Here is a 23,283-nt window from a genome sequence, read left to right as displayed (position 1 = left end):
ATCTTTATTTTCTTTTATTAATCTAAAACTTCAGCTGTCAAATTCAGATTATTTTTTAAATGAGATGAGATATTTGGCTTAGGTTCCAGTTAAGCTAATGTGGAAAGCTACGCATCTCTGGAGGCTTCTAGAAGCACTTCAAAAGACTAAAGTCTTGAGAAAGTCAGCAGGGAACACTATGGACATGGATAAATTCCACTACCCTTCTGTGAAATTTATCCCACTTTAATTTGGCTCTAGGCACCCAAAGTGAAGCCACAAATTTGGCAATCAAGTCAGTGGGTGGCCAATCCAACACTTACAGAGTAGCAACCACTGACCTCGGTTAATTTTCTTTCTACAGCTGATCCCTTTCTACACTCAGCCATTCCACCCACGTCCTGATTTTTATCAGGCCTTCAGTCTTCCAAAGAATCTCCCTCAGAGAGCAAAGCAGGATGCATTCCCCTTCTAGACTTAAATGTGTAAGTGAAACCAAAGCAGGCAAGAGGAACTGGGCACCAGTGGCATTTGCCTGCGGAGCTGGAGGGGAGGGCCTGTGTGCAGCAGGCCTGCTGAAGCATTAGCTCCATTTGCTTTTTGTCTCTTAGCCCCCCACACCTGCCTGCCATTTAGCTGCCTCTGAAGGCTGGCCAAGGGACATCAGATCAAATAATAAAAGCCATATTGAAGCAGTGTTTCAGCTGAAACAGTATGAGTGGAGGCGAGATGGGGCTTGGAAAAGGCTCCCTCTCAAAGAGCCCACACATACATGCGAGAAGGTCATTAACTTGTGCCTTGTGCTATCTTTGCCGTCTCCGCTCCCTCTCTCTCAATTATTACATCAGAAGGAAATGAGAGAGCACTTTGCCAAATACTAATGGACTTGATGTTTTCATAATCTCAAGTGCACAACAATCAGAGCTGTTTATTTTCCAAAGAAGATGGGAACCAGGGGAGGAGGCTGAAGACTGTGCCATTCTGTTAAGGAGGGGGAAAAAAACCCTTATGGCCAGGAGCTGAGACTGAAAAACAAGCATCTAGGAATACTCTTGCTGTTACAACTCTAGCACTCATTTCTGGGGAAAAGGTAGTGAGAGTGCTGAGATACTGTCCTGTCCCACTGCCCACTGCACAGCAACTGACAGCAAGAGTCCAAGTTGGCAGAACACTTTAAAGTCCCACTTCAGTTTGAACTCAGATGATTTAATCTGGTGGGGTTTTTTTTGTTGTTGTTGTTGGGTTGGTTTTTTGTTTGTTTGTTTGGTTTTTTTGGTTGGTTTTTTTTTGGGTTTTTTTTTTTTTTGGTCTGAATGTAATGATACTGCTATGTATTTGTTTCTGAAGTGTAGCAAGAACCATTCTTTTCTGAATGAAACATGCTTAGGAGACAGGATGTGACTGAGCTGACTGGAGGGGTCTCTGCAGTGACATGAAGAAGTCAGTCCTGTTTCTTGTTCTCAGTAGCTAGTTTCCCCACAACTTGAGTCTGTGTGAAATCCCAGGTTTTGCTTACAAAGGGAGCTTAGCAGGATACTTTTGCATCCTTAGATCTATGTTGGTGTACAAACACTGGAATTCCCCCAAAAAGCCAGCTAGGACTGTGAGGCTCTGTCCTGGAGTGACCAGGCTGTTCCCCTGGTAAAGGACTGGCATCCCATTGGGGTGTGAGGAACTACAGAGGACATTTGGTTTTACTAAGTGAGCCCAAGTCATCAGCAAGAAGATAAGGATATTTTGTGTTCTTCCTTGCTGCTCAGATTTTGGAAGCTTCTGCCTTTGTCAGGGGTTTTAAATTTCCAGTACTCTCTGGAGTATGACAGACACCACTGACAGGAACCTGCACAGGGGCTGATGTGGGAATGACTTACCCAGTCACACCACAACTGACTTACCAAAGGATTCCCCAAGAGAGTCCTCCTTTCTCACACATCACCTTTCAAACGTCATAAACAGAGCACAGGCTTTGTATTTGGGAGTCTTTGGGCTGAACTGGGCATAACAACTTTCCTAGTGCGTGCAGGTACTTATTGATCCCTATGATCCAATTCCAGGAACCACCAGAGCCAGTGTTTGTCCATACTGGCAAATGTTCTGGGCCTTTGACTGGGTTAAGAAGCAAAAAGGGCTCTTAACTACCACTGTTCAAGCATTTTTCACCAACTTAGCAGTTAAATTCAAGGTGTCTTCTATAGGAAAGAGCTTAGAATCTTGTCTCCTAGAAGCTTAATACTGGTGCTGTGTTCAAGATCAGAAGTTTTCCTGGTAGTAAAACAAAGGGCTACTTCTCTGAGGAATGAACATAACAAATGTCAAATAGGGAAAGTTTCTGGACCCCATGTTAAAAATCAAAAGGCTATCTCTAACTGGTGGATCGGACAAGAGCAGTGGAGGAGAGGAGTGGGCGCTGCTCCTGTGCCCTCAGCTCCCGGGAGGTGTCGCCGCAGCCCAAGGCTCGAGGCACCAGGACGCGCTGGCCGCGTCCTCACATGCTGTGTCCCCATAGTGCCGGGACGCTGGCTGAGGGGACTCCTCAGCCTCAGGTGGCAGAACCAGACTCCAGCGACACCTCCTGCGTGATCTCTGGCAGCAGCAAGCTGAGGCTCCCCTTGCCGATCTCATTCCCACATCCCCCCCATTGTCAGCGCTCCCCGGGCGCACCTGGGGCTTCACCTACAGCAGGGCTGAGGGCGAGGGGCTCTCCCTGCTGCCGGCTGGGTTGTGTTCTGTGGGTGACCTTTGTGCTAAAGCCTAATAAGTGTTCAAAACCAGAGGGATTTTGGATTTCGTCTGACAAAAAAAAAAAAAAAAAAAAACCCTGAGATTACATATACGGAGAGATCTGATAAGGAGCTGCTTTAGTTGTATTAAGGAAGACATACTTAAAGAGGCTTTCACTGAAGACATGGTTGGTGTAGAATACTGGGACCGTGTCCTGAGAGTGGAAGGCAGTACTGAGCATCTTGTGCACCATATAATAACTTGATTTTTGGGCATCTTGAGTGCCATTAGACTCGAATGAGACATGAATGCAGGCACTTGTGTTTGTGGTCATCAAAGGTACCCCTTTGTTGTACTTGAAAATACAGCAGCCAGTGGAACAGAGGCTCAGCACTGGCTGGTCTGGTGCTGTTTGCAAAGTACAAACTGGGCCCCACTGGACAATGTAGTGTGGGGACATGTAGCCACACACATCAGACTGAGACATTTTCTGTATACCTCTGATGCAAGGATATTTTAGCAGCATGCTTTAAACTTGTATTACATCCCAAATTTACAGTGATTATAAGCTGGTATACAGGAAGAGACTAATGCAGCTGAGCTAGGAAGTGATGATTATCCCTCACATAAAATTTAACTGTATATAGGAATACTGAATGGGAATGAACTGCCTGTGTCACTCTCAGAAAAAGGAAACATCTCGGACTGCCGAGGCCATACTTATTGGGAAGGAGGTTAAATAAACACCAAAGAATCCAAGAATGCTAACAACCCCAAACCACTGCGGAATCACTCTAATCTTTTGGAGTTGAGAGCTGGAAACATACCTGAACTACGTCATGAGTAGAAACCCCATCCTCCAAAAGGAATCAGATGTTCTGTGGCCCACATGGACCCTCCCTGTATATTCACTTCTGGGCTACTCCTTAGAGTCTCATGGAAATCTCTAATTCAATGAAATCAGCCTTCTCACACTCCCTGGTGGAGTGTTCCTTCAGTCACAACCAAATGTTTCTTTACAATTCCCACCAAAAACAGTGTGTTAATGACAAGGAGAGGAGATGCAATTATCAAGGGCTGGAAACATGGGCAGCAGGCTTACAGGTAAGTATGTTCAAAAATACCTGAAAGCTGGACCATCTCACACCTGCTCTGGATCTATTCTCCCCCTGGCTCTGGTCTCAGGCAACCCGGCAAGTTTAGAGGGTTTTCCCCATGAGTCTCTAACAGTGTGTTTGTCCTTCACGCCCACTGGTGACCCCTTCAAAGCACCTCATTCACTATTTTCAGATTTCTCCTAAGTATTTCTGGATGCACCATTCAGTAGCTCTCCTTCTAGGAGTTACACTTGCATTATTAGTGCTCTGAGATTTCTATTAACTCTGTCTCCCTTTTTTTCTTCTCTTAAGCATTTAAGTATATAGCTCAGGCAGATACTTGTCTCACTTCAAGCAGTGGCCAAGGGCCATTTAATGATTTGGGTTTATACAGTGAACACTGCCTGCCTAAGTACCTGTGATACATGGTAAAAGCACAAATTCTTCTGTTAGAAACAGGTTTGTGTTTAAAACAAATTAATGTACACTCAAAGTTTTCCTCTATGATAGCCAGATAAAACCTGTCCAGCTCAAATAAGCCAGCTTCCAGCTCTCAAAACTTTCCTTCTTCTTTGTAGAATGTGTGGAGTGTTAGTTTCTAGTTAAAACTTTTATGAGAATCAACAGTGAGGGACAGGAGTAGTGGTATGGTTTTTAGCCCTTTTGTCTTCTACTTAAAATCACAGTGGATTTTTTTGCATGTTAGAATTTTCCTCCTGAAACTCCTTAAGGCTGGAGAACTTGAATTACTGAAATATCACTGAGTGATTACTACCCCTTACTCAGGACAATTATGTAGCCCTGAAAATCTTGCTTGCACTGTTTGTTTTATTTGTTTTTTTCTTTTACATTGGATCCTCTCCACTGTATCTCTGTGTCTCTGTAAAGATGCCCTAGAAAGGGACCAGCTTCATAGGTCTCAGTGCTGGTGACAAAAAGAGGTTAAACTTGTAAGCAACCAAAGTAATTTCTCTTAGCATTCAATGATTCTCTCACCACTCAGATGGTCAAGTTCCTGTACTGATAAACTCCTTTCTTATCATCTTGCTGAGCAGTGCAGGATCCTCCTGTTTGGCACATTTGTGCCTCAGGTTTAGAAGTGCCTCACCTCTTGCTGGTGCTCCCCAGGCTGTACCTCCACCTGTGGTCCTCCTGCATGATGGGACTGAAGTCTGGGGACAGAAGGGAAGGTCTGATCCAGCTGTAGAACACTGAAGTTTTTCCCATAAGCTACTCCTGACTGGAAAACAGAAGTTAGGGTACCTTAGAACACGAATGGCCTATTAGAACATACTACTCTCAAGAGAGAGGAATATTATTTTAAATAGCCATCCCTCACCTGAAAACTTTGGGCTTTGATGGGTTTTAATTCAAATACTTTTAATGAAGTTACACTTCTGAGTGAATAAGGCCCACAGAGAGACTGTGGCTCTCCTTAAAAAGTGTCAGTACAAGAGTGGAAATGTGGAAGAGAGGCATTGATAGCTAAAGATGTAAAAGAAAAATGTGTAATGGAAGAAATGTAGGCAAATATTCTGCAGCCTTTTGACAGCTTTGGAACAGTGTTGTCCAGCTGCAGCATCATCCATCAGAAAAAATATCTGAAGGTCACATTTTCAGCCTCTCAGAGCACTTGAATCTAGGGCAAGTGTTACGGGGACAGATCCAGGTCTGCTACTCTGCGTGGCATTCTTCCTTTTGTGCATCACCATGGTAAACAGAGAGGGTTGCCAGGAGCCTGGATGCATTGTTTGTGTCAGTCCCTCATCCCCTCTCCCCCCCTTCCCCAAATGCTTTCTCAGTGATTAGTTACTGAGTAGAAGGGGCTCCAGTTACCATGCAGCCTGCCATCCCTCCTCATTTTATTGGACTAATATCCCACCTGCAATGATAAGGTTTAAACTTGTTTAATCTCCCAGCTTAGCTGTGGTGTTTTAATATTTTTAAAATGGTTGTTTCAGAAAAAGGGGGATTTAAACAGGTTTTGAATAAATAATAAAAGCCCTTCTCACAGGTTGCAATGCAGGCCGGGAGGCATGAACCATTTTCATCAGGTCAGATTTCATGTTGGGTTATCCCAAGGTGGCCTGACTTTGTGGCTATGGATTTACAATGGAACAGTCAGATGCAAAGCAGTTTATGGAGGAGAAACTGCTTTAATAATGCATTTCCTGCTCAGCAAACAGCAGATACAATGACATTCATAGGGAATGGGAGAGTGAGCAAAGTCTCACAGGAAAGGAACCAGTTTCTCCCTAGAGTTTAATAACTTCTTTTGCTCCTACAATATATTTCAGGAGATAAAGGTTGACCTGAGAGACATCAGAATGTACAGCTTTGAAGTGATAAAAAAGACAGGTTTGCACATTTCAGGACTGATAACCTGGAGCTGCATCTGCATTTTTTCAAATCTAAAGGAAGAGAAAGAGGTTCTCATTTCATGGCAAAACTTCACAGGCATAAACATAAGGCTCTTTGTCTGGAATAATCTGGACAAAGTGCCTTGTGTTGATGTGTAGAACACCTTGGTTTTTCTCTCACTCTTTGCTCCCTGGACTGGGAATGTTTTCAGCCTCAAGAGGAGCACTGACAATCTCCTGACTTCTCTGAGCCAAGCCAAAGTTGTAACACCAAGCCTCCAGGAGAGTCTTGCTCCCTCAGTCCAAGCCACTGGGATGTACAGGCTTCCAGGAGCACATGTGTAGGACTGGGACCCTAAAGCCAGAAAAGCCAGGTGAGACTTCTCTTGTTCAAGACTTCTCCTGCACACTTATGCACAATATGTATGGAAATTGGAGTAAAGCAAAGCATAGTAACTAAAGCAGGGGTGGCAAAAGGCTGCCAGAAAGGAGCCCACTGATCCATGCTCAGTTCCAGAAGGGCCCAAGCAGCACCAGCTCGATGGCTGTAGTGCTGTCCAGTTCTTATCCTAAGGCTGCAGAAAAACAAGGTAGGCACACAACTGTTTTGTACAAATACTGTTTATATAATTTCTGTCAAACACAGTTATTCAAAGTGATACCAGAAGGGAACTTGGCTGTGGTCAGCTTTCAGTGAAGGGAGAGCCATTCTGTCTCAAAGATGGGTCATGCCAAGCTCTGAGCCTGTGTTTCCACAGATGAATTTGCAAGTGCAGCTCATAAGCAAATTAGCTCCGAGTAGCTCAGTTAGCCCTGCCACCCAGATGGGCTCCTTCCCAACCTGGTGGAGAAGGAGAGGGGGGAACCCAAATCACTTCTGGTTGCAAAGAGGACAGGGAAGAGGATAATGCTTTCATTGGTGCATAAACCCCTCTCTGACATAGCTAAAATTACCTTTGAGCTCCTAGCTCCCCCAGGAAGCTTTTATGGACAAAACAGCAAATAAGAGCAATTTACTTCACAGCATATAATCATATTTCCTGTATTCTTCCCTATTTGACATAACCACAGGGCAAAAACATGTAAAATCTAGATGAGATTGGGTAAATACATAATAATAACAAACCACTGCCTCCATTACACCTTCTATTTGAGGGAAAAGAGGCTGTTTCAGCATGATTTCAAGCACTACTCTAGTTTTGTATCACCTTGAAATAGTGAAGTATTATCCCTATCTTTTTTAGCAATGCCATAGAAGTCAAGTCATAACTTGCTACACACACTGCTCACTCTGTGAGAGGCCCTGTGGGCACAACCTAAATACCCTCAACTGCAGTTGTCTGCCTCAACATAAAAGCATCCTTCCTCAGCAAACCAAACAAACCCCACACCTAAATTCTTTATGGAAAGATGTGGTATTGCAGGCTGAAGGCAATGTATAAAACAGGAAGGCTATTTTAAAAGCAAGAGTGAAACAGTGAAATTGGGACTCATCTATAAAATGAAGGTTGGAAAAGAGCTTAATCTGTCAATGAAAAGATATACAGATTACTCTGAGGACCCTTAAAGGGGTGGGGCTCAAAATGTCAATATTGAAGTGAATCCTGAATGGTAGGACAAGCAAACATCCTTCCATAGGTTCAGAGTATCACAGAAGAGAGACATCCATCTCTCTGGTCACCTCATGTGTACGGAAAAACCACTTTCTTCGAGGGTTCTCTGCTAACTAAAGGATTTGTTTTTCAGTTCCTTGAATGTCAGTTTTCATTTGGAGGGTACGGAAGGGCAAACATACAGAGTTCAAACTTATTTAGGAATGAGCTGGAGTTTAATTTTAGTAAAAGAAAGGTCTGGGCAAGTGTTATTTGGTTTTTAGCTGTAACATCACTAAATCAGACCACGCTGCAGGAGAGCTCTGTAGTTAGTCTGCCACTAGATACCAGTCTGAACAAAAATCACCCCTGCTAATTGCCAATAAAGCAAAGATCAGTATCATATTTATTACATATGACTTTTCTGAGGCAAAATTTCACACAACAGCACAGGCTACTGTAGTGCTTCAGCTTTCCAGCTGGCATCTGTTCTTCCACAAGGTTTTATGCTCAGTTTTTCATGAGGGTACTAATTGTAGTTGTCTGGTTTCAGGTCATACAAATAAAGACAGATAGGGCTTTTGTTTTGTAGGTTATGTTTTTGGTTTGCTCCCTGCTATATGGCTACTGCTGAGCTATGCAACAAGAACATCACTGTGGGACAATTCCCAGGTGAATCCCACTTCTGATGCTCACATGTATGATGGACACAGTTCTAGCTACAGAAACTAGGGGTCAGTTCAACTTGTGGAAATTGGAATCCGCACAAGTGGGTCTAGAACGCTTCCAGTCTGGTCTGCAAACTATTTAGCAGGAGCCAGCATGGCTCAGAACAAAAAAAAGAAGCAAACCAAATGGAAACAGGCATTTGTGAAGCAGTAATTATTCCTTGTTTAAGTAGAAGGTCACTGGAGGAAAGCAGTGTCTAGAATTGGAGAAGTGACAAGTGCTGTTCACTGAAGTCCTGCGGCAGATTTTTTTGGCAGTTGTTCATACTTGGGGTACCTAGCCTTGGCCATGGCTTTGTTGTGCTGGTTAACTGTTTGTGGGGCAGCAGTACAGGCTGAACCACTAATGCTGGAAATAAGCTGCCTGGAAAGGTCAGTTTGAACAAAAAATAAAATTACCTGCTTCAGCTGATGATCCAGCCATGTGAATCACTGTACTGCTATACAGCTGATTTCTAGCAGCTCAGATAAATAGCTTGGAGTAATGGGATGGAGGAATCCAGGGAAAGATTTGCTTCAGAGGAGTTTGCTGAGGGTGGAAGGATGCTGTGGATATACCCTTTTAATTTTCAAAGATTTGATCTGCAAATCTCATACTTCAGGAGTAAATCCTATTCACAAAGGTCTTGTTGACTTCAAACAATCCCCCAAGAACGCAATTTGTAACAAAGAGCCAAGACTTAAGCTTCTGCATTAGAAGAGCACTTTTGTTCAGATTTCATATTTAAAAATACATTAGAAACAAAAGTATATTTTTCAGGTAAAACTAGCCCAGCAGCCTATGTGTCAGACACTCTGCATTGTTTTGAAGGAAGCAGCTGTTCCCCGCCAGCCCCCAGTGTCCTCAGGTGCAGGGCACACATATAATTTGCTCTTATACCTCAATCAGTGAACAAGCAGAAAAATAGGACTAAATTAATTTCTCTTGTTCCTTTCCACTCTGTCCTATTTTTTACAAGAGCCTTTTAAAAATTTTGCTTACTATATGATTATGCACAGCAGGGGTTTGTAACAACCTCATCTTAACTCAACTACCTCTGCCCTTGCTGAGGAATGATTGGTTGCCTTGGCAATTTTCTCCATGTGGTGCTCAGGAGCTACAATTATAGTGCTTTTCTCAGTAGTGATCCTCTTAGGTCCCCTTCTTAGGAGTTCATGATAAGGAGATACAAAATTATATATATAGTGGATTTTATTGTTCCAGCCTTCTGTCTCCTTCAGCCCTGAAGGAAGCAAATCTGCACTATCTAAACCTGTTTGCTCTGTAGCAAGGAGAAAAACCCTCTGTTTGTGTAGGATGAAGGACTGCATTAACTGAAGGTCACAACCAGGTGAGTCAAGCCACCTGAGGTGATAACTCTGAGTCCCACATAAACCCTGAGGATTGGAGCAGGAGCCATTTGGGCCATTCCCCAGTGAGAATGGAGCATTGTTCTATATTGCATTCCATAGACCTCAGCTCAAATGTGCTGTCTCTGCAAGTGAAGTGATGGCAACTTGAACTGCTGGCTCTGCAAACTCAGGCTAAATGCAGATGAGCAGGACTTCACACTGAAATGGGAGGGGGAGCTACCTCAGCCTCCCTCAGCTCAGATTTATAGGCCAAGCTTGGTGCTAAACTACACCATCACATATTGTCTGTGTACATAGTTATGGACAAAAGTAAAACCTGTGTCAGCTCTGTGACATCAGCAAAAGATTCAGTGATAAAAGTGCACTATTTTCTTGACTGTATTTGTTCTTCAGGGGTAACAGGGGGGGTTTAAAATAAAAAAAAAAAAATCTGTCCCTGAATTTGAATATGACTGGTAACAGAGAGGGAGCAAGGCTATCAAGTAAGCAGTCACATGGTAGACCATTAATTTAGGGAGAAATCTAAGGACAGCACTGAGGTCACTTCTACCTCTGTACTCTGTAAGCAGTGGATGGATGCACAGAATGGTCATATATTGCTAAATCCACATGTGAGCCTCTGTATTGTGTGCCTGTGAGTACCTGAGGAAGGATGAGTGGTTTTCTTGCTGCTGAGGTTGGTAGGCTCCAGTTCGTGCTCAGGGAGGGAAGTTGTTCTCACCATGCACAAACTGTGGGGCTTCACAACAGAAATGCTTAATTGCAGCTGGCATTTTGGACACTCTCAGTGCCTGTGCCAGTGGGCACTTGGCTGATGAGAGACATCCCTTCTGACACAAGCAACGTGAAAACTGCAGAGGAGACTGAAATGCTGAACTGCTGGTTCAACAGTTAAGAACCTAAAAAAAAAAAAATGAAGCAGTCCTAAACAGTTCAGTTCTAACTGCTAAAACACAATCAAGCAGAAGATCGGTTTCCAATTCTGTGCACATGGGTCTCCTTGTTTTCTCTTCCCCTGCCCCCTCTGCTGTCAGTGTGACCAGAGATGTACTCTGCTCTAAGAGGGCAGCCACCAGCAGCTGCCTGAGATGCCATCATTAATTAAAGTCTTGGTTCTCAAGTGCTGCTCACATTCAGGAAAGGGTGAGAAATACCACCTCTGAGAGCCACAAAAACAGAACTATCTCTCAACCAAAATCACTGATGCTGAGCACTTCTAGGCAGATCACACAAATGCTTGGCATACACAAACCAAATTCAAATCTGACTTGAAGGAATAAAATTCCACCACCACCAAAAGCTCTTAATTCTACTCAGAAGCTACATGAAGAGTATAAGAAGGAGCTCTTCTTGCACTAGATACTGTTTTAGTACCTCTTTAAAGAAGAAACTAAATGGCAAGATATTAATCTGATCTGTTTTGTCAAGTTTGACACTGTATCAGTAATTTGCCCATTTTGGACCATAGGAAGCCTCTTGGCCTCCGGTTAAACAGCAAAGAGTACACACAGCTACCCTTGACTTTCTTGTATGAACACACTCCGAGCCAGGTGTGAAGTCCACGTTTGCTTTTTCTTTCAAGAACCAAGAAATCCAAGAGAATATTTGGAGCAAATTTCTGCTTCAGCAAGGACCCAAGCTTGTTTTGGGTCAAACAAGCAGTAGCATTAATCCTCCACTTAATTGCAGCCCCCTTAAGGGCAGAAATTGGCAGCAGTTTAATGTGATGGAGGAATGTCACACATGAGCTCAGGACAAAGCAAGGAATGATGTCTCCATTGAAAATGCAATGAGACATTAATGGAGAGAAAACAATTACAGCTGGAATTTGGAGGGGTTGTCAGGTTTAGCACCTCTGTACTTGCAAAGACTGCTGTAGGATGTTTAGAAATCCTACTGATCTACATCACTACCTGCAGTGCTGCATTGACTTGGGAGCTCTTATCATTTATTGCTCTGGAATTCTTTTTAAAATGTATGGAATCTGACAAGATATCTTGAGGTGGCACGCAAGCTTCAACTGCACTTTACTAAATCTCAAAGAATCTATGCATCTTTACCTTTTTGCCCTTTTCTTTTTCTCATGTTTGTTGCACAAAGGAAACAGCTTTTTATGTGAATGATGATTAATAAGCAGCCCTACTGAAGGGTGACAGAGCTGGTGTAAGAATAGGCTCCTTTGATAGACACTTTAAAATGTGTTCTAACATGTGAAAATGATAGGCTGTCAAGTCACCATTCAGGTGTACACCGAGATAATAACATGCATTTGAGAAAAATGATAAGGTAAAATACACATTTCTACAGTATGAAGATAAATAGTGAAATACACACTTGTGTGCTTCTATGTAAAGTAAGGAGAAAAAAAAGAAAAAAAATCAATTCAGAGTGGAATTGTGAATAGTCTGGACATCTCCATTGCCTTGTGCTTGAAATATCATCTCAACTGAGTGTGTCTTGTTGTATTTGTGTTTGAATTAAAGAGAAAAAACATTTGTGTCCATGCTATCAAATCTTCCTGCATGGTTGAAGGCATCTCAGGACAGGACTTAGTTTAAAGGTTATGGGCATACTTTCAGTATGTGAATTTCTAGGCAGAAATAGAAATGGGATCTTTCTGGAAAATAGCATGATTAATAGGAAGCTTCTAATGAAAATGAAGAAGTAGAATGTCTGGTTTGCTTGATATCAACAAGAAAACATCACCTTTCTTATATGGGAAGAAAGTTGACAAGTAGGAACTGAAGCTGTGGACTAGTGAAAGGATAGTTGTCTTCTCCTATTTTTTTGGAAGTATACTGCAGCCCAGAAACTCCTTCCCTGATTGCTTCTTTGACCTCTTAAGAACAAAGTGCTCAAGCATTTGAAGTTTAACCTTAGAAATGTGCAGTGAATAACAGGCATTCTCCCATTCCTGTTCATGTTGCCATTTTCAAACATCTGATAAATGTCAAGCCCTGTCCCTTTATAAAAAGTTTTTCCTTTTGTGTCAGGGTAAAACAAAACAAAACAGCAATGTGCAGAATGCCAGTGTGAACCATGAAGGCAACTTTCCTCACCTGAGCAGATTGCCCTGGGGAGACAGGGTAGATACCCTTCATGGAGCTGTTCCAAGCTCTTCAAACCCAGCATCAAAGCAACAACCCTCCGGCTTAGAGGTGAGAAAATGATGCCCTAAGGCACAGCTTCTGTGTCAGGCAGATAGCAAGCAATGGGCTCGTAAAACAATATTTGAAGAAAGGTAAAAAAACATGAGGGAAAGGGAAGAGTTTCGTATTAGCTGCAAAGTAAGGCTTTTCGATCACAATCTCTGACAAAGAACAGCACTATTTGGACAGTAAATCATTGTGGCCCACTGAGGAACCTGTGCTGATAAGAGCTTGACAGGCCAGGGAAGAGGTTCAGGGCTTGCAGGGAAAATCTTTCATTCCAAACACACACAGCAGACCAGCAGAGGCAGGAGGAGCAGGTACAGGCAGGCAGTTCTGAACAGGAGGGTGAAATGGGATTTCTGCTCTCTCTACAAAGAGGAGAGGAAAGCCCCTCTCAGATGCTTTTAGCTGGGAATAAAGAGGGCTGCCTTAAGATTAAGGTTCTTTTACCTATGTCTTCTTTCCATCAATTTCTGGGTCTAGTGACACAACCCAATATTAAATTGAGGCTGTCCAGAGATTCCCCTTTGTGCTCTGGGCAGGCAGGTGGCAGGGGACGGTTGACTCGGCATGTTGTGCATTTCCTGTAAAACTTCAGACTTCTTTGGACCTGTTTACTTAACAGTGCACGAATATCATGTTCTTTCCCTTCCTTTTCCCTTCCCACTCTTCCCCTTGTGCACTTAGTTTTGTCCCCACAGCAAGAGGGAGTTTAATATGGTGTAATTTACATTAGCAAGAAGGAGGGAGATTAGAAGAAAAACAGAAAATTGAAGAGTTTAAGCACTTTCCTCTTGATTCCTCAAACACTGTAAGTATGATATTTCACTATTCTGCAGTATTTCTGGGACATATCTGAATTCTGAGAGATCTAAATTCAAGGGGTGACTGGAAAAGAAAATAAAAAACCAAAGGTTTAATTAATGTTCAGCAGATTTTCTTGTTCCTTTGCCAATGCAAGGACAGATGCAGAAGACTACACTTTGCCCTTGACACTGACCTGCACATTATTCCATTTTAACTATACCATCTTTCCAGGGACTGCTCCACAGCATTAGAGTAGAACCATCCAAACACTCGTATTACTCCTATTTTCCAGTGTTCCCCTTGTTTTACCATTGCTCTTAAGTTTCAGAGAGCTTCATACAAGACTGGATGATGAGACAGAGCACCCCGTGCAGTAATCTGCCCCTGAGCCCTTACTGCCAGTCCTACAAGGGTATTATGTGCCAACAGAGCAGCAGAGAGGTTCAAAATACATTGAAGAGTCTATTTCTAAAATTTTAAGCAGTTAAGAGTTCATTGAGGCTATTCTGTGATATCTAAAGACACAAATCAGCAATGCTGAGGTTTCCTCCCCTCTCTACCTTCTACTGGTCATAGATTCTCTCTGCAATCAACAGCTTGCTGCATCCTGTTTTTTTGTATTTTACTACTGGTCCAGCTAACCTGGCATTCACACTCTAATTTCAATTCACCTGTGAACTTTCTTGGTACAGTTGAGGGAATGGGGGGACAGAAAACATACATAGGTGTAGAAGCACTATGCTGTGCTGTGAATGAGCAAAACTACATCTAGAAAGTATTAAACAGTATTTTGAAAAGACAAGAAAACACAACAAACAGCCAGAGCCTCCTGTCTTCCTTGTCTTCTGTGGAAAAAGGGGAATTCCGGCTCCTGCCATTAGAAATAAATTGCCAGCAGCAAGGAGGTACTAACTAGTCTGACACGGTACTTTCCCCAGGAGAAGAGAATCCTGTTATAGCACCGAGAAACATTCTCACCTCGGGCAACTGATCTTAACAGTTCAGTGTCTTAAATTTAGGGAGCAAAAAGGGAACGATGATAGCACTTGCTCTTCACTAAGGCACTTGCCTCGAGAGGCCTCTCAGTCCCACTTCAGATGAACAAAGTCACTGTCCTTCTGTCAAGCACTTAGAGGCACCACAGTTCCCTAACTCCACTGATGGGGACTACTCAAATTGGGTAAACCTTGTAAACCTTCTCACTGGAGAGACAGTGTCTTGGAGCCACTATCAAATCACACAAGAGGAGTCAGATTGGATTAGATCACAGCTAAATCTATCCCAGCATCCTGTCTGTTACAATGGTCATTAGTAGATGCAAATGGAAAGCTTGTAAGAAACAAGACAAGTATAAAGTGATCTTATACCAACCCAGCCCTCCAGGAATTAGGGGTTAGATGACTAATGTTCTCATAACTGGCTTTCACTGCAGTGAGACCCACCTTTCCTACCTCCTTGTCTCTGCTTTGAAACTGCCACCCTGTAGTCAAGATGTTTGTAGAAAAAATGCATCTGTAATGTGTTAAGATAGGAAAATTTCTCAGCAAAATTCCCCACGTATTGACAGAAATTAATGTTGAGATGACAGAAGACTTCATCCGTAGGGAGGGGTTAAAACAAAGTTCAGGGCTTGACAAAGTCTTCATCCTTGGAACTAATAAGCTGGCTTAAAAGCCCTCATCTGCTTCTTGACTGAACCCTGGATCTTGCCTCTTCCTTAAAGCACTGACACAAGGCTGTTGGATATTTGAGGACATAGAGATATTCTTGATGCTCAGGTTTAGTTCTATTCCATTTTTTAAAATAAAATATTTAGCCTAGGCACAAGAAAGTACACTGTTCAGGCCAGTCAGAGAATTAGATGTGGGTTCAGCTTACTTCAAACAGAAAGGTAGCATGAAACTGGGGTTTCTAAGTTCTTTTTCTGTTTCAGTTTTCTGGGCTGATCCAGGAAGTCACAACCATGCAGAGTTTTCCCAAGCCATTCCACACGTATGTGAGTAGATAGCAAAATGTCCAGACAAGTAGATACAAAATGTCCTTCTCTTTTCAAAGACCAGATCCAGTGAAGCTGGAAGAGGATATATTGAGAAATTCCTTAAATACTCACATAGTCCTCTTCTGTATATGGTGTCATGCAGAAAAACAAGTTGTTACTCTTGGTGCTTTATAAATGTACCAAAATTCAGGTGGATTAAATTGTGCTGAATAACAGCTGGGGAAATATAATGCTATGGCTTCACAGTGAGGTATTCAAATGAAAATACCTAATTTTACATGTAATTGCCTCACTATCAGTTTGTATAATTTGCCTGCCAATTAATCCCCCAGTGCTGGAGGCCCTCATTTGAGGAATGGAGTGTAATCCTCGACAATTCCCCAAACCATGTGTGTGCTCAGGGATGTCTCTGGTTTGTCTCTGTGTCCTTGTAAGGGAACACATGCCACGACTGTCCTGCAGACCCTGAGAGGCAGGAGCAGGTACAGCCCAGTCCTCCCTGAGCCTTCCCAAGGTCAGGATGCAGAGCCCCTGAGGCAGCCCTGACCTGTCTCACCACAGCACAGATACTCTGCTGTTCTGACAGCCTGGCAGTTCATCACCCAGATGAAAGCTCTGATCTCCCCTGTTTGTCAGCAGAGCTGTCACAGGTGAAATTTTGCAGATTTCCCAAGGTAGGTGAAATATGACTGGGGGGCAGAGGCAGAGAGGAAGGCAGGGAATGTGCAGTTTTTTAAGTCTTCAAGATGTCACGGGCACAGAGCTTGGTGCTTCTGCCTGGCTCTTGCCCGTGACTCTACTGGAAGAGGCCTAAGGGACTGTCTTGGAATTCTCCTGATTGTCAGGGACCAGCTGCTCAGCCAATGGGCTACATATTAATTCCTCAGCTCTAGGAGGGAAAGATGTAAGCCCTATACTGAGCCATCTTCTAGACTTTCAGACTTCTAATGTTCAAGTTGAGGAGGCCCTTCTGAGCCTTAAATTTTTATTTTCTTATACACTGCATGTTAAGTAGTTGTCCATAAAGTCTTAAATTTTGAAGTAGTTAGGTTTCTTATAAACATGGAAATTAGAATCCCGTATATCCTGCAGAGTCCTGATAGAGGGTTCTGAATCTGGTGGCAATTCCAATGCTGTGGTTCAAAGCTCTCTCTCTGTCAGAGTGCAGAATGAGACAATTTTTGATGTTGTGTTGTGAATAACAACAATGAACATCAGCTAGTCATGTTGTGGTTTTATAGCAGACACTTGAAAACAGCCACAGACCAACAATCATTTGAAGAACTCCTCAAAAAACAAGCAGCAGATGCCTTTGGAAAAGCCTAACTGTGACTGGTAGTGGAGGAAAGGGAAAACTTACAGGTTTATCAAACAGGAAAACTAGTCACAGTAAAAGGAAGTGTAGCAGGCAGAACTGATCCATCTTCATCTCTCTTAGGTATTCCCTAGCTAATCTCGCTGGTATTCCAATAAGAATTTGACAGTGCTCTACTTTCTCTGTAACTGGTCAAGCATTTAGCAAATAAACAGCAAACACTAGTGAGTTTCATTAAATAATACATTTTCTTCCCTTTCCCATTGGTATTCAAGTAGATCAGTGGCATGCTGGAAGGGGAAAGAGCTTCCACCCTGTCAGTCAATTTTGTATTTAATAAATCCTACCTTTTTTCTAAGTTCAGTTCATTCCAAACAGCTTATTTTGTGATAGCCTGAAGATGCAGGGGGGGGTCAACACTTTTTGCAAGGAAAGTCAGGGGTCAAAATCTGATACTTGCACACTGAGTACTTCTATCCTCACTGACATAATGTACACTGAATCTACTTCTGTGATTCTAGCACCCTTAGTCCCCTCTTTCTGGTCTCTCCAATATCCATGACACAACACACTTTCCTTGTGAGGAAAAAAGTGGTGAAAGTGATCAAAATAGATAATTTGGAAGCCTGTGCCAGGTGTCAGTGCAGGAACTGTCTCAAGTAACTGAGCCACAATTTTAACCCTATGAAATAATTTGGTTCTAACAGATCTACTGCCCCAAGCTTTCCTAGGTGGGCCTGTGTTGTTGTGTATGTATTTTATAGATTTGGCCAGTCAAGCATTGGAGGTAAAGGGCTCCTTTCCATGCAGTTCTGGGCTCTGACACTTGTCCCAGGCACCAACTCCCTGAGAGCAGAGCAGGGTTTTCCCAAAGGTAACTCCACTACACTATTCACAGCATTTATGTGGATATGGTCTTTACCTAACTAATGCCATCAAAGAGTCTCAAGGGAAAATAGAACAGAAATAGCTCAGGTTCATATCATGTGCTGCTCTGAATAATGAGGAAAAGATGATGAAAATGTGCAACCATTTATTTATCTATTTTGTATTTGGTATGAACTGCCCAACTGAAATGCCTCTAAATGGCACGAGAAATGTTTGGAGATTAAGAACACTCCAGAGATGACATTTCCCCAGTGTGCCCTACATGGGCATATGATGAATCTCCATTATCAAAATAAACACACCTTTCTAATAAACACTGTTTATATATAAAAGAATTGGCATAGACAAATAACTTGTGGTTTATGCAAGCCAAGATTCTCTCACAGGCCCAACTGCTACAGATGAAGGGGAAACAAAACAAAAATTGATAGGACAACTCGCCCCAAGGAAAATTCTTCTTAATTGTGAAAAGTTGGAGAGTGGCTGAAAGTTGAGTTCAGAAGTACAAAAGGAAATAGATATCAAGAAACGGACAAATACAGGGAGAGTCTTGACAGTTCTACAACTTTGCATAAGCTAAGCTGTTTTTTTCTCCACACAAAGTTTCTTGTATGTTGGCTATTTATAGTCATGGGAGCAAACAATCTCTGTGGTTGTGTCAGGACACCACAGAGGGCAGCTTTCTCCCCAGCATCCATGTAACCCTGGAGCTGGTTGTGCAGGGTGAACACTTCCCGGAGCACTCCCAGTTCCCCAGCACGGCCCATCAGGAGGGTCACAGTGGAGCTATGGTGCATCTGGAAGGGGTGTCTGGTTTCTGAGGCGAGCGGCAGAAGCGGGACCCCAAGGGAAGGCTCTGTCCCTGACCCCCTTTGCCCTCCCTTGTTCTGATCTTTATTGGGCCGTCTGCCTCGTAGCATCAAAGGCAAAAGCAGGCCCGTGATTTGTCCTACAACAGCTCTATAAAAAACATAATTGCCCAATAACCCTCTGTCTGCAAACCAAGCCATCTTCCTGTTTCTTCTCTCATAAAGACTATTTGACAAGCCTGTTCCATCAGCTTATAAAAACCTAGAAAGAGTAGCCTTCCCTAGAAAGAAACTTTACAGAAAAACAGAAAAGAAACTCACTTACTTATATATATATATATATGTAGTATGTGTATGCACACAAATAGACTAAGACTTCCACAACAAGTAAAACACATAAATCATGTAAAACAGCCAAGTATTAGCACAACAAGCAAAGGAATTATTCCTTCCTAAAGTAAGGATGTAACCCTAAATAGTGAATTTATAGTGTCAGAAATGTTCTGTAAAAAAACTGAACAAAAGTGAGGTGGGGGTGTATTGCTAAACTAAATGGGGAATGATTTAAAAATAATGTGTCAAGATTTATCCTGGATATCCTCGCATCATTCTGAAGCTGGATATTATCAGAGACAATTTAGAATTTTTTTTCCTCTTTTTCTTTTAGAGCTTGTTTTCCCACATAATAACATTGTTGCAAGACTCACCAACAAAAATGATTCTTTAGCCTTCCTTTCAATAAGTACACAGTAAATTGTCCAGTCACCTTCTGGTTAGTGTAGGGAGTAGCTCATTCAGGTGACATTCTGTCCTCAAGCATCCTTGAGAAAATACAGAGAAACTTCAAATTAAATTGCTATACTTAAACTTTAAATCGAGACCGTTTTGTGCTTCAGCCACTAAAAAGTAGTTTGAAGTAATCCTTTGAATAATCTTGCTCTGATGTTTTTAAAAGATCAGTTATCGAACAACTTGTCTGACTGTCACGGGTTTCATTTGAAATATTGGACATAGATATACAATTAATTTGATTTGTGGTGCTCAGATTTACACTCCTGGCAAATGTAGGAATATTGCATTTTAATTTACTTTCAATACAAAATAGTTGCTTTGATATGCCTGAGAACAAACGCCTTGGGATCTGTTCCTCCCAAATGATGTCAAGTAAGAATTCCTCTATTAACATCAGTGGATGAAGGATCAGGCCTTCAAAAACAAAGAATTTATGACTCCTGCTATGGGCCAAATCTCAACGTGTTTACTTTATTACACATGCAATACTGTTGAAATCAATGAGGACAAAATGAGAAAGGTGATGCCAAAGCTAAGGGAAGGTCCTGACTTCAGATTCCACTGCTTTAAATTCAGGGCTGTTTTAGAATTCTCCAATTTCACACTGGTGTTTTGAGTAAGCAAAAAAAACCCCAAATCTGGAACAAGGGTAAAACCAGAAACTCTAAGTGGCCCTTGCAGATAAGGCCACTCTGAGTAGATGTATACATAGAGTGTTGAATAATGCCTGAAATTTAGAAATTTCAAATAACAATAATTTCATTCATGGTACATAGGATGTCTCTTCACGTACTTTTCCTAGCTGTTTATCAGTCTTATACAGGAATTAAATATTTCTTTTCCGTTCAGCTATCTGTGCTCTGGTTTTTATTCACATAACTAATTGTCTCTGTGAGACTGAATCTTGATTACAACTATCTGTCTCCAGAATTTTATACAGCTGTCAGTCGTTGCTGGCTAACAGTCTGCTTCCAACACCCACTCTCTTGGTTTCTTATCATGCACTGGTTCATCTCTCTTTAGGGCCCTCCTGAGATTAGACAAACGAGTTGTCAAAAAAGAACCATTTTCCAAGCCTTCTCTACTTTTTCTGCATTCTTTCTGTTCAACACAAGGTCATCTACACAGGGGACTGAGCCCTGCACTCCCCTAGCAGATTCCACTGCATCTTTTCAGTAGTTACACCCCTAAACTATCTTCTGCTCCCTCCTGGGACCCCTGCAGGATCCTTCCTTCCCCTCGTACCTAGTGGAGAAGCAACCTCTCTGCAACTTTTCACAAACTGGAAGGAATTAATGTTCCAAGGAGCTACATTCAGAGTGACCTGCCCAGTGTGGACCTGTAGCTCAAGGCAATCCAGTAGGCCTGTCTTACAATGTGAGATGATGCAGGAGTCCTATGTGTTGTCTCAAATTCGGTAAGACCAAAGAACTAAATTCAGTGTCTGCCTCTTTCTAGTGATGTTTCAACTCTTCTCTCAAATCTTCTTAGTCCTCCCCCTATCTCCTCCCTGCATAGGTCTCTCCCTCTTAGTTCATCTAGGTGGTGAACAGAAATATTCTTGGAACACTTTCAGCAGTAATGTACAAACAGAGAATGCTGAGCCCATCCTATGATGGCAAGATGGCATTTTTGCTCAATGAAGATGTCAGGCACAAACTCACATACAACTCACCCGGAACAGTGGACAGAGAGTGACCAGTCATACCTTGGGCATCTCAGTCTTATTCTACCTACTTCCCAAGCTGGGAATTCTTCCTTCTTCATGTCTCCAGTAGACTTCTGTTCAGCAGCCTCCTCCTCCCACCCAGTTTGCCTCAGGGACCCCCTAGTGATTCTCCCCTGTGCTGAGGAAAGCTCTCAGCAGAGGCCATGCCCATCTCAGAACCATGCCAGCATAGACACCTCCCCCTGGGGGAAGCAGAGAACCACACTGAGCTCCCTACTTCTGGAAGGTTCCTGAGTACTCTTCTGCTTTAGGTAGCTCCTAAATATGCCAAACTCCAGGCTTAAAAGTTGTGCCAGGTCCAACATCAGCACTGAACAACCAGAACTTGGACCAAAACCCCACATGGGAAGGAGTTTTCACTCAAAAGAGGCGCTGGGTTGGTTGATGTCCTCATACCTCTAATCTTATCAGTTTTGAGGGTTTCTCCCAAGGAAAAAATGGACCCAAAGGTGGGGTTTCACCTGTAGCTTTGGAATTGATGCAATACAGGGAGGTTATAAAAAGCAAATGACATGATATTGTACAGAATCATTGCTCCTGAAGATGGCAGGTTAAACTTGTCTGGGCCACTGCACTGTAATGCTGTATGTGTATGAAGGTTGTGTTACACACATTGCATGATACCTACAGTAGTAATTCCAAATTCTATCGTATTGGAGAAGAAACTGTATACCATTTGTGAGGATATATACTCTTAGAATGCAGTATTTATGTAGTATATTCTACTGATTTCTATGAGGAAAGCAGAAAGGTGCTGGACACAGCATTAACCATGACAGAATGAACTTCTGAGCAAAAACTAGAAATTAAAGTCTGCTTTTTAAAAATGAAGTGATGTGTCAGTGGTGAAAAAAAGTCCATGCTGACTTTTTTTCCAGCAGGAACATATTGTATTTAGTCTCCTCCATAGATGCTGGTGTAGTAAAAATATAACTTGTCTTGAAACATTAAAGAAATGAAGTTGACCACTGTGATACTGAGATCTGTGGCCCAGAGCCTTCCAGCCCAGAGTTTAACTTCAAGCCTCCCTGCTCAGCAACTGTTCACAAAGTTGTTTAAAATGAAGGTCTCAATCCTGCTTAGCAGATCTGCATGGTATAAAGTTGAGCTAAACCAGAGCCTTGTTAAACAAAATAGGGCTCAGTTCTGGCTTGGCAGTTTGCTCCTGCTGTACAGAACTGAGACTCAAAGTAGAAGCAGATTAAAAAAATCATGGAAGAACAAAACTTTCGTCTTGTTCCATCACTAAGGTTCTTAGACATGTTGAGAAATAAACAGCCAGCAACTTTTACAGCAGCAGGACTTGGAGTGAGCTATTGGGAAACGCACTAAATCTTTAAAGGAGGTACACCTTTGGAAATATTTTATAGACACTCATCTCCCCAGCAGGAAAGCTAGTGCTGGAAAGAGACATCTTTAACAAATAAATAATAGTTTATTAAGTCACTTGTCTCCACAGCAGGAAATAAAGTGGGGGGTGGAAAGGAGGGTGGTGGATTGACAAAAGAAGGCAAACAAAAAACGTTACCCTTGCAACCCCTCTGCTCCAACAGAGCTGTATTTATTTAAAACACTCTTCTCCTAAGACAGATGGAAAAAATAATTAACCCAGCCACCCACCCCTTTTATTAAACTCCTTTGTGACCACCAGGGATACGATTAACATGGCCACCATAAAAACCCAGTCCCCTACTCTCAAAATAAAGAGAAAAACACAAGCAAGAGTGAGACACCGTGCAGGGCAGGAAGTAAATTAAGAACCTGCCTTTAGGGCAGTGAAATATTTTTCTGAGTACCTGCTGGAAAATTTCACAGAATCACAGTGAAGGGGTAAGCATTCAGTTTATCTCAGTATGGCCTTGAGGACTCACTTCTGTGAGAGTCCTCCTCTTGGGCAACCAGCTTCTGTGGAAACTCTGTGGAACTGCCATCACCCAACAGCGGAGTAGGGAGAGGGCACAG

General features: G+C 42.4%; 1 long non-coding RNA gene across 5 annotated transcripts in view; it reads right to left on the bottom strand.

Annotated features, from left to right (window-relative positions):
• Positions 1-23,283, bottom strand: part of LOC128797009 (uncharacterized) — a 65,946-nt gene that overhangs the window by 25,552 nt on the left and 17,111 nt on the right. For 4 of the 5 annotated variants that reach the window (XR_008433970.1, XR_008433968.1, XR_008433969.1 and 1 more), the window contains exons 2-3: positions 19,508-19,621; positions 4,906-5,037 (exon numbers count right to left, since the gene is read on the bottom strand). This is a non-coding gene — a long non-coding RNA (uncharacterized LOC128797009). Of the gene's footprint in view, positions 1-4,605; positions 5,038-19,507; positions 19,622-23,283 lie in introns of those variants that run through there. The other variant, XR_008433966.1, reaches the window with a different exon arrangement.

This window comes from Vidua chalybeata, chromosome 18 (assembly GCF_026979565.1).
Source record: "Vidua chalybeata isolate OUT-0048 chromosome 18, bVidCha1 merged haplotype, whole genome shotgun sequence".
Lineage (NCBI taxonomy): Eukaryota > Metazoa > Chordata > Aves > Passeriformes > Viduidae > Vidua > Vidua chalybeata.
The sequence above is the reverse complement of the archived record's forward strand: the minus strand, read 5'-3'. Positions and strand labels throughout refer to the sequence as shown.